The sequence below is a fragment of the Crocuta crocuta genome, unplaced genomic scaffold (genome assembly GCF_008692635.1).
Source record: "Crocuta crocuta isolate KB4526 unplaced genomic scaffold, BGI_CrCroc_1.0 scaffold457, whole genome shotgun sequence".
In the NCBI taxonomy this organism is placed as follows: Eukaryota; Metazoa; Chordata; class Mammalia; order Carnivora; family Hyaenidae; genus Crocuta; species Crocuta crocuta.
The window spans coordinates 5002546-5018753 of NW_027531318.1; the positions used below are offsets into that span (position 1 = coordinate 5002546).

Below are 16208 nucleotides of genomic sequence, written 5' to 3' on the forward strand. Positions count from 1 at the left end.
TAGTTCTTGTGTAGCAGCCGCCATCTTGTGCCAGGCTAATCTTTCCAAATGAATCACTGTTCAACTAATGTAAGGTGTTTTCAGATCTATTGGTGGCAAACGATAATCACTGGAGGAGAAGGAGCCTGTGTTGAGAACTTGCTCCCTGCCAGACACTCTGGCAAGTACTTGTATGGCAGCTCATTAAATCCACACAAACTCATGAAGTAGGAACTCACTTCCTCCAGTTTAGAGAAGAAGTTGAGTTGGAAAGAATTTAGACAACCGCGCAAAGTCATACTGCTTGGAGGAGACAGAACTAGAATATGAACCTGGGCAGTGTGGCTTCGGGGGACAGTCTTAACCACATGCTACTCTGCCTCCAGGCTTCCTGTGCTAGTCTGATGGAGGAGCCCTGCCAAGTTAGAATTCTGATTCACTGGTCATTCATTGACCTGGAATCCAGTAGTCACTCAGGAAATACTAATGCCTTCATGCATCCTTTCTTGTCAATCCTATCTTACAGACATAAAGGAGGAAATATTTTCTTTTTTAATGTTTATTTATTTATTTAGAGAGCAAGAGAGAAGAGGGAGGGGCAGAGAGAGAGGGAGAGAGAGAATTTCAAGCCAGCTCCGCACTGCCAGTGCAGAGCCTGACTCAAGGATTGAACTCGTGAATCATGAGATCATGACCTGAGCGGAAATCAAGAGTTGGACGCTTAAGCAAATGAGCTGCCCAGGTACCCCAGGAGACTATATTTTCAAGAAAGTCTCTTCTGAGGGTCAGGAGAGTAAGGGAGCAACTTCCCTGAGAGGACCTTTTTTTTTTTTTTTTTTTTTTGGTTAACTTCANCTAAATTGCAGGAGGATTTAAATGGGTAGAAGTTTGTCAATTACATCTCAATAAAGCTAGGGGAGAGAAAGAGAAAGATTTGCATTGCTTAAGGTAAATTAAAAAAATAAAAAGGAAAAGGGTGGAGCCTTTCAGTATTTCTAAATGTGCCAGTCCCAAAATGTTGATGATAGCTGCATTAGATATTTTGGTCATGATCTTTGTCAGAGTCTAAAAAAACTAGTCATCCCCCTCAGTGTGACTCACCAGAAATGTGCTCAAAGCTTCTCATGTTTAATACACATGGGAAATAGCGCATCCACCTGCTAATGGAAGCCCCCTGAAGTGGTTCCCTGGGGATCCACTGGTGACTATGATGTTACGTCTTCCTGGGAGTGGCGTTTTCTTTTTTCTTCTGGAACGAGGTTGAAAGCAAAGAGGAAGTACTTTTTCTGTCCTAGAACATATTGAATCGGATTGAACCCTATCACATTTCCAACTCCTCTGAAAGGAAATTGTCCCAACCTTCAGCAGACAGGTTGGCAGGAAGGCTCAAAAAAGGGACTCACACACCCTGGCTCAGCCGGGTTCTTTGTAAATCACCACTGATGAGTTGTTGCTCTGAGTTTTGTCTCTCATTCATGACCATAAACGTGAGGCACATCTGGCTTTATCAGGAGAAATACTGTGTTTTTCATGGTTTTGCTGATGGTTACACATAATCAGAGGACCCTGAAAACCACGAGCTGGCCACCCACATGAGACCTATCCTAAATCCCAGTTTCCACTGAGGGGACTAAAGCAAAGAAATTTTTCGGGGGCTTTGTGCATTTGTGCTTGTGTGTGTGTGTGTGTGTGTGCGCGCGCATGTGCACACGTGTGTGCGTGTGCGTGTGTGTGTGTGTGTGTGTGAACTGGTTAACACCATTCAGAGAATCCTTAGGAGGATTCCTGCTCTGAGCTCTGGCTCTCCAGGCAGCACAGCCCAGCCACCACATCCTGCCTCGCCACTTCCTCCTCCCCTTTCCCAGCTCCAGCAGCCAAGATGGGAAGTCTCTCACGACCCTGTGGCTTGGCCTGGAGGAAGCCTGAACTTGATACAGCTGGCTTTCCTGGGGCCTGGTAAGAGCATTTATCCCGAGACTGTGCTTCTTTGCTCACCTATTTTTAGCCCTGGGCTGCAGAGCTTCCTGAGGCCTCCGCCATCAGTCTCCGTCGCGGCTGGGCCACGCCAGGGATGGGACCCAGGTGCTGCCCGGACTGCCGTGCACCTGAACAGGGACCCGGGCAGCAGTTAAATGTGGTTTGCTTTAACGTCAAAAGGAAGAGAAATAAACACCCTAAACCAACTCCCTCCCTGTCTCCCAAGAACAACGGTCTGAGTTTTCTCTTCTGTTTTAGCAGCAAGCCATGGAGGGTGGCTGGAGACATGTGAACTGGAAATCTGGTCACATTAAACAGGCAGGCAGAATGGCAGGAATGTCCTGTTCAGGACCAGCATGGAGCACTCCTCTCCAGCTGCCCTGTTACCACGTACTCCTTGTCACGCGGGCACGCCCTCCCCAGAACACACCACTCCCTGGTCCCCAGGGCTTGGTACTCGTTGCCTCTGCAGAACTGTCCTTGATGATCTGCTCTGTGTCCTTCAAGCCCTGGGCCAAATGCCATCGAAGCCTTCATCACCTTGGAACAATTGCACAACTGTCACCCTCACCTGACTGAGCAACGCCATGGACAGAGACCATGTCTATTCGTTTCTACGTCGAGTGTGCCAGACAGTGGGTGTGTGAGGTGGGTGGGGGGCAGGACAGGGATTCATGGGAAATGAGACAGGAGGTGTAGTTTGGGGCCAGGTGGTCCCACATTAACAGGTGTTTGGTAAAAGCTGAATGAATAAACGAATAAATGACATGCGACAAAAAGTTAAACATTTCTAAATTCTTTTTAACATTTATTCATTTTTGACAGACAGAGAGAGACAGAGCACGAGTTAGGGAGGGGCAGAGAGAGAGGGAAACACAGAATCTGAAGCAGGCTCCAGGCTCTGAGCTGTCCGCACAGAGCCCGACACGGGGCTCCAACTCACAAACTGTGAGATCATCTCCTGAGCAGAAGTTGGACATTCAACCGACTGTGCCACACAGGTGCTCCTAAAAAAAGTTAAAGTGGAGATACAGTAAATAGCCACAACTAGAAAAAAATAAAATAAAACTAGCTAATTCATATTGTTGGTTTTATTGGTACTTATAAAGCTCATTAATTTAAGTGAGACTTTGTGAATTGACTCTATTTATCAGTTCAAGGCACCTGAACCAGGGTGGGTTGGGCCAAATGTTCCATGCAAAAGATTTAAAAGTAATTACGATGTGCGGAATATACTGTCTCGGAGTTGTCACCAATGTCAGCCCTACTAGGCAGAATATCATATCCATATCGTATCAGACATGACAATAGAAATTAAGACAAACCAGAATTCACCAGCTGGCAATGGTCTTTGCATGATAAAAGCTGTTGCCAGTCACTCAAAGATGGCATTTTTGCAATGTCTTTGGCCATCTCTGGGTTGCCAGAGCTAAGTCCTGCTTAGTCCTGGATGGGCAAGGCAGGAGGAGCCTGGGCTGGAAGCGGGGGAGTCTGGACTGGGGGCAGGAGGAGCCTGGGCTGGAAGCGGGGGAGGGAAGCATCCAGGGAGGAGAGCAAGCTCAGGAAGCAGTGGCAGGTGGGGCTGTGTCCTTTCTGCACCCCGCTTTCCAGTCGGGCCTCTAACTCTCCTCCCGCACCCCTCCCACACCTGTGGGCACTTGATAACTAGAACGTGTCCCCTCCCACCCCACCCCGACTGGAGCTGTCTCTGTTGCCAGAGCTCGCTTCACCTCAGGGGTGCCATGCCAAGTTCTCCCTCCCTGTCTAGCCTCTTTGTGTGGCTGAGTCCTCCTGTCCAACTGCTCCTTTGGGACTTGACACTTTCCTAGGGCTTCTCTTCTGACTGCTTTGTCATTTCCACACTCCTCACCCCCCAGGAAAGCAGTTAGTCAGGTGCCCAAGAGTCTGCCCTCTGTGGCCTGGGTGCCCTGGGTCTCCATTTGACGGACGAGGGCAATCGGAGAAGCATGAGAGGTGTAACTGCAAAGGTGGCACCAGAAGACAGGATTTTAGAGCCAAGTATGGAGGTCGGGTGGCCAGGTAGGTTCAGCATAGGGGGGCCCACAACAGCCCAGGATGAAGTACAGAAGAGACGCGTAGGGCCAGCGTTGGTTGGGGGCCAGAGTAGGCCTGCCCCTGTGACTGGACACAACTGCTCAGGAATGGGCAGATTGTCACGGCCATAAGCGTGATTTTATTGTGGTCCGAGTCAGGCACTGGCCGCCTTCAGATGACTCTCTAGTTTGGGTGAAGAGCACAAAAGAAGCTGAGTTCTATCAGAACTGCGGAGATCACTGGAGCAATGATTCAGAATCCGAGGGTGTAATTAGAATTACCCTAGAAGTTTTTTTCAGACTCCACACACCAGGACCCGACTCAGGACCCGGCAAATCAGAATCTCAGATGCATCTGGGGTGGGGTGGGCAGGCACATGTGACTTTCGACTCAGATACAACCTGCCACTCCTCACCCCAAGGTGGCACCATCTCAGTTGTCCAATATTGGGGCCAGAGACCGTATCTTCTTACTCCGCACTTCGCACAGCTCCCTCCTACACAGTAGACCTAGAATAATATGTGTTGACCGATCGAGTGAATGAATATGTGAATAAAGAAACAAACACTTCTGGTGACCGGAAGAGTTGTTGATTCTGCCAACAAATACAGAGAAAGAACCAAGTTTCCCATATTGGATTTTAACTCCAGTTGTAAGTAAGCCTCCCAGTTACCCTTCCTAAGAACAGCTAACTATGACAACACTAATGTGTATTTTATCCACTAGGGTGGCGGGGGATATATGGTATTACCAAACAAAACAAGGATTTGTATTAACATCACAGATGAGAGTATAAAATGAAAGAAGGCACTCCACCTAACTCACGATTAATTATATAATCTGAGGCTTAATTCTGCCTTTGGAAACAATGGGAACCATAATTACATGTCTAAAGCCCAAAATGGAATCCCACAAGTGTTTGACAAGCAGAACATAAGAATGATGGAGTGGTTTACCCATGAGCTTGACCACAGGGCAACCCTGGTGAGTCACGATTTCAGGCTGTGGTAGGATTTCTCATTATCCTCCATTCTTCTACAGTGAGTATATTGAGCTCTGGGCCACTTGATGGATGTGACTCTGTTTGTGAATTCAGGCTGGTCTGCTGTCTTTGCGGATCTGACCCGTATATAGAATAGCCATGCAAATTAGCATGGGCCTCTGGCCAGAAAAAATTAATCCAGGCCTAAAAGCAATCAAGTAAAAGGTGTCAAAGAGCAAACAAAGAGGGAAATATGGCTGGGAATACTGGCATCCTACTTTTTAGGTTTCCCTAGCTCACTACTTTATGATTTTTTTTTTTCTTTTGTCACTAGAAAACTCACAAACAGAAGAGCTGGTGAAAATCTTTCCAAATACTTCTGGGATGAGAAAGTAAACACATGCTGAAAGTTGAACTGGGGATTCAGAGAAGGCCTTCCCTGAGTCAGGTCTGAAGGGGCCTCCAGGCCAGCCCTTAGCATTGATCTCAGAGCCCTGTTGTGCCTGGAGAGCACCTGCCACACTTGGAGGGGGGGTTCTAGTCACTTGTTTTATAGTGTTTGTGCCCTCCCCCCCCATTGGATTGGAAGTTCCTTGAGGCTAAGCATCAGGTCTGTTTTCTCCACCCGATTCCCAGTATGTGGCACAGTAATTGAACAAATACTCCTTGAATGAATGAATGGATACTGCATGATGATCTTGGCCCAGCCTTCCCGTAACAAGAGAAGGCCGCAGGGTGGCCGGTGCTCCCTGGTCCACGGTGGACAGTGTGCTTGTCCTTCCCACAGCTCCCTGCAGGCCTTGAAGCTCTCACCTTCCCTCCTGCTCTGCTCCAGGATGCTTGAAACCTCACTAGGCTCTCTTTTGTCCACACTGGCAAGTTGCCTGGTAAAACACCACCCCAAGAAATGGAGATAGAATGTGAAGGGCACAGGCAAACCTGAGAAGGAAAGGCAGGGGCTGAGGAAGAGGGGAGGCTGGATCCAGAGAGTCGACGGTAAAGAGGGAGCCAGGTAGGGAGTCCCAGGCCTGGAGCACAGAGAAGCTGGAGGTGAGCAAAGGCCAAGGTTATGGAGAAGGAAACTGAGCATGGAGGTACCCTGTTCACAGAAGATACCACGTACCTGCCTTCCATAGAGGCACATCTGACCATAACAGCAGTGGTAATAACTAATATTTCCTGAACTCTAACTGTGTTTACTGTGCAGAGTATTCCCCTCATGGGAGTGATTGACCCATACAAGGGACTGGTAATTGTCAGAGGTTAGAGGTCAGAGGTCAGAGAGGTGAAGCTTTTCGATGGCCAAGCTCATATCGTCACTTGAGAACTAGGAATGCCCCCAGGTCTCTGCCAGCCTCTCCTCGTCCCACGAGGTTGGTGTGCAATGACACACAAGGGTCAGGTGTGTAATAGCACACAAGGAATAATGGCAGGATGGCAATCAAAATGCCACTTTATTGTTATCTCCCAAGTGCCCCCAGTAGAGTGCTCACTGGTTAAGCTAGATCTGTGGTTTAGACTTCAGGCCAAACAGACCTCTTAATCGCCTCCACCTCCACCAAAAAAATTAATCACAGGTAGCAAATTAAGAATGTCGGTAGAGCACACCTGGCCTAACTGATGAAGCCAGCAGTGTCCTGGACGAGGTCAGGCAGAAGAGAGACAGCCTGAGCACACGTGTTCAGATGATGGTGGCCTGAGTCTGGTGGTTCTCTAAGCAGCTCTTCTGAGGATGAGAAGGAAGTGTCGCAAGGAAGGAGAGAGCCCAGGATTCAGGTGGACAGGGAGAAGCATGAAGGCATGGAGGGAAAGTATCTCTCCCCCAGAGTAGTAGTAGTAATAATTATAATAAAGGTAAGAAATACTTAAATTATTGTTTCTAGAGTGCATTTAAGTGTATTGCTCAATCTTTATACCTATCATGTTAGGTAGCTAGTATTCGCCTTGGAATAAACAAACTGTTTAAGGGATTTCTCTACCACCACAGACCGAGGAAGTGGCAGAGATAGGACTCAGTGTCAAGAGAGCAAAGCCCACCGGCTTTCTGTCTGACACATGGGTAATTAAGTCGATCCAGCTGCGGAGCATAAGTGGGATGTGAGGGCAGACCATGGCTCTGTGCCCAGCATCCCGGACAAGCCTTCTCCTTGCTATCACCAGTTCTTCTAAGTGTCTGCTAGCAGTACACTATCTCTTCCTTGCTGACTCCCAGCAGAGGAAATTCTCCATCAAACAAAACCTTTCCAATTCATAATTATACATAATTTAAATTTTTTCCAGTAATGGATTAATTCCCAAACATAGAGGTTAGTCGCTAATCTAGGCTTTATGGCAATGGGTACCGTCTAAATACAGTGGTAATAAATAAAAGAGCATGGTCTAAGTGCTGAGATAGACAGAGCAACGAAACAGATCTAAGAATACGGTTATTTGTTACAACAGAAAGAAGTCATTTGAAATTACTGAGAGAAAACATGGATTATGTAATCAGCGATGATGAAATAACTGATGAGTCAAAAACAGTTACGCTGCACCTTTACCTTACCTCTTGCCATCAACATATAGATGCAGCAAATATTTAAGTGTAAAAAACAAAGCCACAAATGTATGGCATAGAAACACTGATGAATATTTTTATAATTTTTGACTGAGGAAGGGTTTTTCACCCCAAGATGATATTGATTCGGCGTATAGTTTTAAATTTCATGTGCCAAAAACTCATAAATAACATTTACAGAGAAATAATGAACTGGGAAAAACTAATTGCAAGCTGTACAGAGTTATTATCTTTACGATACAGGAACTCCTATAAATCAAAGGAAACAGCCCCATAAAGCTGGGAAAGGATACACATAGGCTTTTCACAGGAGAAGAAATACCAAATGTATAGAAATATACTAACTCCTTAATACTAAGTATGGTTACACAAATAAAACAATAATTAAAGTGTGTGTGTATGTGTGTTTACTCATCAAATACGAAGAATAAAAAGACAGAAAACAGCCTTGGTCATGTGCCGAGAAATGACTATTCTTAAGCACTGGTAGTTGGAATGGAAATTGGTATAACTTCTGGAGAGAAGTTTAGTAATATATACTCCAGTTTAGAATGTATATACTCCAGTTTTAACTAATGGGGCACCTGGGTGGCTCAGTTGGTTAAGCATCTGATTTCCGCTCAGGTCATGATCTCACAACTGTGGGCTTGAGCCCTGTGTCGGGCTCTGTGCTGACAGCTCAGAGCCTGGAGCCTGTTTGTTTTTCTGTGTCTCCCTCTTCCTCTGCCCCTCCCCTGCTCATGCTCACTTGCGCTCGCTCTCGCTCTCTTTCTCACAAATAAACAAACATTAAAAAAATATCTAACTCTTAGCCCAAGATTTTCAATTCAAAGAGTTTATTTTTATTGTTAAAAGATATGCATTCTAAAATGTATGGTTTTAACCATTTCTAAGTGCACAGTTCAGTGGCATTAAGTACATTCACGTTGTTGTACATTCATCTGCAAATATTTTTATCTTCCCCAATTGAAACTCTGTACCCATTAAACACTAACTCTCTATCCTCCCTGCCCCTTGCCCTTGGCAACTACGTTCTACTTTCTGCCTGTAGGAATTTGATTACTCCAAGGATTTGTCTTAAGGAAAGTATTGTATAAGAACTACACACACACACGATGTATTTATTTTTTAAAAAATGTTTAAACTTTATTTATTTTTGAAAGAGAGAGAGACAGACCATGAGCGGGGGAGGGGTAGAGAGAGAAGGAAACAGAATCTGAAGCAGCTCCAGGCTCCATACTGTCAGCACAGAGCCTGACGTGGGGCCCAAACTCATGAACGGCGAGATCATGATCTGAGCCAAAGTCAGATGCTTAACCGACTGAGCCACCCAGGCACCTCAAACATGTATTTATTAAAAAAAATAGTTGAGGACCTACTATATATACTCGGTAATAAACAAGACAGACGAAGTTACTCGTCTCATGTGCAAGCTGTGATCTAGAGAAGTAAGGTAGAACAAATGTGTAAGCAGTAACACCATTAGGTTGCCATAAGTACCATGAAGAAAAGACACAGATTAATGTGATAGTGATTGTGGAGGGTCCTTCAGACGGGGCAGTAAGGAAAAGGTGTCTCAAGCACCATTTATAATCAAAAACAAATTAGAAAAATCTAAACGGCTAAGAGTTCACCTGGCCAGATGTCAACACGTGACAGTTCACTGTAGACCATAAGAGCCTTCCTTAGAATGAACTCCGTTAATTCTGTGTGCCTTCTGTCAAGTCTTTTCCTGGAGAGAAAGACTTTCCAACATTTGGGGGTAGAAAATAATTCAGCAGTGTACATGCCAATGCTGCTTTATTCTGAGAAGGAATGCGTAGATGACAGTTTCAAGTGTTTGATGTTCAACCCCTCCTAAAACTGTAAGATAGCAGCAGGGCGATCAAGAGGCTGATCTAAATCTCTCTGTGGTTTTACTTTTGTTCTGGCAGGCTGAGCAATACTGGAAAAAAATGACAGTGTGAGCACGGGAAACATACTCTTCCCTCTTTCTTTACTAACTGACATCCTGGAGAGCAGGCATAAATAAGGGGCAATGGCATTGGTTGTGCTGTGGTCCAAATGCAGGGAACAATTTAGCATCAAGGGCCTGGCCCACTCTTAGCCTAAGGCAGGAAATTCATGGGTAATATAACACTTTGCTGTTAAGTAATACCATTGGAATAAAAGCATGTTTGGGATGACTTTTGGCTTTACCTCAGCATTTCTGTTTCATTTGCTTCCAGAGAGAACTTTTGTTTCCCACCTAAAGTTCTTGTATTTCGGAAGGTTTTGTAGCTGCATAAATACGATGCATACAAAGTGGCCTTAAATGAAAGCTGTATGTTCTAGAGCACACTGAAGAACAAATTCAGGATCTCAGTTTTGACTATGAGACTCGAGGGCAGCAGCTTTGTCTACAAGTCACAGGTTAGAGACTTCACTCTACTATTTATTAGCTCTATGATCTTGGGCGGATTATTTGACCCTGGATTGTGTAAAAGAGGAATAACAGTAGTCCTTACTCAGAGGGGTTTTGTGAGCATAAGGCGCAAGAACGTGAAAGGCACAATGCTAAGCACACAATACGGCTTTCTCCTTCTTTCCCAGGCTTCATAACTGGGTCCGGCATTACTGACACAGACTAGAAAAAGACTAACATGGAAAAACAAAATTTATTTTTGTTAGAATAACTTGGACGTGGTCTGACTGATTCCCCCTGTTGGCTTTAAGCCATACTCCTCCCGTGTTGCCTCCTAGGCTGAATTGCGGCATGAATTGAAGCACTATCTTCACTTCAAAGGGACTTAGATTAACTAGAGCATCTCTAGATAACTTGCAACAGACAGTGCAACCCACAGGGGAAGGTTCTGGAGATGTTTCCTCTGGAAGGAGACTGAGGGGACGTAAGTGTTGCCTCCAAATATTTGAAGGGTAATATCATGTGGAAGAGGGATTAGGTTTATTCTGCATGGCTCTGTTAGTGGAGATAGACTCCACTGTTATATATAGGAAAAGTTTATTTAGAAAAAAAAAAAGACTGTCAAGGAAAGATGCTATCTTCTGAGGAAGGGAGTTCTAGAGAGATTCTATCACAGAATAGCTAATCACTCCCTGGGAACTGTGCACGGAATTCTGTATCGGGCAAGAGCTGGGTGAGGTGCCCTCTAGGGTTTTTTCCCAGGTGCTGGAGGCTGTATTTCAAATAGCTACCTAAGTGCAGCATTTTGCTGCGGAAAGTCAAGAACAGCCATGGCGAAGTGTAAGGCACATACAGGCCCACACAGATTGTGCCTATGTGTGAACTGTAACCTTCTAAAACAAAAGAATTTCATGCTGCATTGCAAAAAAAAAGGGGGCTTTTTAACGGCTAGAAATGAAAATGTTCATCCTTTAGACTAGCATATCATATTTTATAGGTTCATGCAGACACAGGGGCCAACTGAAATGAACCAAGATCGTAGGCATTAAGTTACACTTTAATTTTATCTTTTTTCCCCCCTGGGATTTTGACACAAGTGATTAAAAATGAACCTGGACCTCTGACCTACTCGTTTGGGGTTTCGTCTCCCCCCACCCCATTCACCTGTGAACCTTTGCTGCTTGTTGCATAGAGCCTTGGTCAACTGCTTTTAACAGCTAAACATTAAAGCCACTGAGAGCATAAACAGGAAGCTGGTGTTTAGGTGGGAGTTCCTAGGAATTTTATACTACTGACCACAGAGGCCAAGAGAGAAAGGAAATAGGAAAAACAGTGTAAATACCTGGGTGACTAATGACTTTGCGCAGCTTAGCTGGCTTTTCTGAACGTTTAAGTCTCTTCTCGGGGAAACACCCTGACAAATTTTCAGGACCCTGCGTGGCGTCGAAGGGGCAGATGTACGGGGGTTTACCGCAGGCGGTTGGTTTTTTTCACCGACTACCGGGCAGAGAGATTTTCTGCCGATTTCTCCAAGTGATCGACTCCATTTGCATGCGTGGTGCAGACATTTTGCCGAGCACCGGGGTTCCCAGGCCTCCCGATTGTAAAGGATTGTAAGGCCACCCCTTCCCTCGTTCACATGGATAGCGCCTAAGAGGATTTAGAATCAAGTGGGCACATTTGCACGGCCTTGTTCTGAAGAGGCAGCTGGAGCGCGGGCCGGCCGGCCTGGGGCAGCCAACCGCGGGTCCCGGGGGACCGCATTGTCCTCCGAGGGGCCGCCACGGGGGCTCCATTGTGCGCGGAGCAGGCCTTTTTCTCTGTCTCCCCCGGGCCTCCTCCCCCGCCCCCCACGCAGACTTTTCTCTCAAGCTGCCCGGGTCCCCCTGCTGCCGCATTTCCAATGCAGGGCAGCGGGCAGGGCTTCGGGCTGGCCATCTGCACGCGGAGATTGACAGCGGCCCCGGAAGGTCAGTGCCTCAACGATTTCTGTCTGAACAGCAGGCCACCCAGGCCTCCCAAGCAAAACAGGGACATCTGCTCCCCTTAATTTAGAACACTGGTTCCAATTTCACCAGAGCCCCTCGCTTAACGCCGCGCCTCGGCTCCGGGGGAGGGGTCGGGGAGGGGCCGGGGAGGGGCCGGGCAGACGCNCCCGACGCCCGCGTTCGTCCCGCGTCTGTGGAGGCGGCGCGCGGGGAATTGGAGGTGGGGCGGCCTGGGGTTGGCGATCCCGGCTCGGTGACTAACCTTCGGGAGGCCACGCGGTCCCTCTGCTCGGGCAGCCGGAGCCTGGGTCGTCTCAGCCTTGCTGGGAGGAACACGTGAACGGGCAGAAAGTTACCGCGACTAGATGAGGACTCCAGCTCAGCCCCTCCTGGGGCAGGACTCTGGGCTGGCCGCTTTAAAGCCAGCTCTCCGTGCGCAAGGCCCACATCCTGCGTGGACAGTCGACATCAGGACTCATGCTGCTTTCTGTGCTTCATAGTGGGTGGAAGAATGAAAGCCCTGCATTTCTTAGTTTCCACCACTAAATCCTAAGCTCCTGGAACACAAGGCACTGCGTCTTACGCATTATTGTGTCTCTAGGTCCTTAACGCAAATGTTTGGAGACTAAATTAACGTGTGAAATGGAGGTGGACCTTGTGAGCACGGAGTATAACTGTTTTCCGTTTACATGACAAAAACCGAGATGTGGTGGAGAATGAAGCTGTGCATACAGCTAGGTTATTAGTGAATTACTTTCCTCCCTTCTTTCCTCCTTTGACAAGCGTGTTATTACCCCTCTGGATGCCAGATAGCAGGCTGGGGATATGAAGAAACCAGACCTGGGGTCCTCGAATGTGGGCGTTCTGTGAGGGGTGCCGTGTGCAAGGAAACAGCTAACCAGGACTCTGGGTGTGAGGTGCAGTAGTTGGGTGCCTTGATCTAGCCTCCAGAGAGAGGAAGGTCTAAGTTAAATCTGGAAGACTGAGTAGAAGCTTTCCTTCTAGAAAGCTTTATCCTTTCTAGAGGGGCCCTTTATCCACATAAGCCCCTCTGCGTGGATTTCCCCCAACCCTGTTTACCTCCTGCTCATTCTTCAGGCCTCCGGTGAAATGTCACTTCCTTGGTGCCTGGACAGCCAACATAAGGTCGTCCTGTTAAGTCATCCTGTGACACCTTGCACTTCTCAAGATCATCTCTTTTCAACTGTGAGCTTATTAAGGCGGTAACTGGCCTTTCTGTTCGGGGACAGAGTCTACATACATATTTAGGTGGTGCCTACCCCACGATGTTCCCTAAGTATTTGGTGAACCGATGAGTAATCAGACTTTTTTAAGTTACGGAGAAAGCATTCCGCATATTCTGTTTTGGAGGTGAGGTCAAACTATGGGCCCTCCACTCAGTACCACCAGTACCACTCGGAAACAGAATGACCTTTCAGAATGTATTTTGCGGTATCCTGCAGTGCAGTGATTTCAAAACTCTCTTCTACAGAATCAGTGTGAGGTTGGTGCTCCCCGAAAAGAGATACCATCGTGAACCACAGCTGGGGAAGACAGGATTGCATAGAGCCTTTAATGAGCTCCAACAGTGTCCTAACTCAGATTTCTGGTGTTCAAGGAGCGTCTAGTAACATTTCTCAGCTGGGGGTGTGGATGAAGCTAAATGGTAAACTTTGCTGCACCATTTCCCCCAACTCCTCCTAGGCCCTGGGAGGCATAAGGAGCTGCTGTGGGAAGAGCTGACCAAGATTGTTTGCGAGTATGAAGACTGGCTCCTTCCACCTGGCTTCTTTGTTTCACCTTGGACATGTTTGTTCCTTGCATTTTGAGGGTATGGAGAGAACGAGGGTGGAGATGGAGAGGGCATTGGTGGCATAGGGCTGAGTTAGAATGCAGCTCTACCCATCTTAGCTGTGAGATTTTGAGGCAGTCTCTTGCCTCCCTGTACCTCAGACCCTTCATTTGTGAATGGAAATAGTAGTATCTAATTTGTGATGTTGTTAAGATTTTAAAAGCTCTCATATGCATTTAGACTTTCCATGATGGATATAAGTTTTATTTAACTGTTAATAATTAATAAATTAAAAATTAAATACCCAACCTCTAATAGGTTAATTTAACTAATTAAGTCTCCTATTAGTGGAGCAGGATCGCAGAGGACTATGGCCTAAGGGAGGAATTTTTCTCTGCCTCCTGCCTTCTTAGCTTAAATGGAGCATTCTGGGTGTTCATCGTTACTTTTCTAGCTGGAAGAAGTCCTGTTCTTTAACAGCATTTGCTGAGCTCTCCCTCTAAGTAAATGTAAGTTGTGGTTTCACTATATTTTATTCTCAGACAGAGGAGTGGAGCAGCTGTATATCAAGATTCAAAAGTTTTGCCTACCATCAGTTTTCCAGGACTGACTTCATAGCCACATGTTAAGTTCCTCAGCAACAGGATAATGATCTAGAAGTCCATATTATTGTAAACAATAGAAACCTGCTTGCAATGAAAAAGTGAATGGGATTGTGCCTTGTCTGTTGTTGCTTACTCTGACCATGAAAAAAAATCGATATCGGAGTCTCAGAGAAGAAAAACATTTCAGGGCCTGTGTGTTAGACCACAGTGTGAAAGTTCACATTGTTTTAACATTGCACTTAATGTTAAACATTGCACTTTAATGGTTTCCCAGCATAAAAGAAAGCTGCTTCTGGAAATTCAGAGGTACTCTGAAAACGAATGTAGAAATGATTTCTTACCTGCATGTATAATATAGACAGTTTCACTCCAAGTCTTTATTTTCTGTGTAGAACACTGACTTGGGTAGAGTTTGCTAGACTAGATGTTCAGAGTAAATCTGTTTTTAGATACAATCTTGGGTGCATTCATGAAAGCTTTGTACTTTGAAGCAGGTAGCAAAGGACATACTGCTTAAAATGCTTCTTTACTTATTTTGGAGAAAGCATGAGCAGAGGAGAGGCAGAGAGAGAGGGAGAGACAGTCCCAAGCAGGCTCCGCACTGTCAGTGCAGAGCCTGATTCAGGGCTCCATCTCACGAACGTTAGGATCATTACCTGAGCCAAAATCAAGAGTTGGCCACCTAACCAACTGAGCCATCCAGGCATCCCAGGACATGCTTCTTAAAGGTTGCCTCTGTTCACAGACTGAATCTGCATGTCCAGAATGGTGCTTGACCCAAATATCCTGACATCACAAATCTTACAGGGGGTCACTACTTAGGGATCAGAAATGTGCTAAACATCAATAGATTCTCTCTGAAAAGATGCTTAAAAGCGACATCTAGTTTTAGATGTGAAGTGTGCACTGTGAACCTCTTGGGTACCACTTCTCACCTTTGGGCATCCTTGCCCTTTATTACAGCCATTGATTCAAGCTCTGAGCAGCTTCCTGTAGCCTTGCCTCACGCCTCTGCCAGACATCTTCATCAGCCCTGGAGCTGCTCGGAGTCACGTGGGGCCCATGTGCTGACTTAAGCCTGAAACGCGGCAGAGTAGTTTTCAGGACAGACCTTTGACCTGCAAAGGATAAGCCCTAATGCATAAATGCTTTCCTTTCTTCCCCCAAGATGGACAGTCCTGAGACATCTTTCCTGCAACTCAGGGAGGACAGAAAGAGTCAGCAATCGTTTGCCAGGAGCCGTGACTCATCCCTGTATTGGTTTTCCATCCTTTTCTGCTTCATTGTTCACGTCCCTTACTCCTACTCTCTGGATCACACTCTGCAATCAAGTATTTGCACTCAAGCTTTTGTTTCAGGAACTACCATCTGAGAGAACCAGGCTAAGTCATGTTGACATTATGGGGTTTTATTGGTGTTTTTTGTTTGTTTGTTTGTTTTTACCAAATGGAGTGATAGAGTCTACATTATCTTCACACCCCCTCACCCCACCCCATCCCGCTTTTCACTGTGAGTGTCTATGTCCGGTCATTTTGTGAGACGGTTCATGGGGTTCTCTCTCTCCTTTCTTTGGTTATGGCAGGGCTTGGTGACAGTGAGGAACCCTGGCTGCCATTACTTCAGCCACAGCAGGCCCCAGGGTGAAGGTTGCCATCTGCACCTGGCAGCTGGTCAGCAGCTTTGGCCCCGTGCTTTTGTCCGCTAACTTTAACCTGGCTCTGTTTAATGTTTCCAATCTGTATTTTTAACTTCCTCCTAAGTTTTTTATTTGTTCATTTTATCTTGCTCTATTTATGGATTTGAAAAGTACAAATAAGCAAAGATTAGTGTGTAGGACTTAAAAAAAAAATCCTAGGGCTCAAATGGCCC

The 16208-nt window shown here is 46.2% G+C and overlaps 1 long non-coding RNA gene across 1 annotated transcript; it reads right to left on the reverse strand.

Annotated features, from left to right (window-relative positions):
- Positions 1-2736: 2736 nt before the first annotated feature.
- Positions 2737-12371, reverse strand: LOC144238042 (uncharacterized). The gene is made up of 2 exons (XR_013336988.1): positions 12205-12371; positions 2737-2963 (listed from the first exon to the last, which is right to left on the reverse strand). It is a non-coding gene; the product is annotated as an uncharacterized LOC144238042 (long non-coding RNA).
- Positions 12372-16208: the final 3837 nt, after the last annotated feature.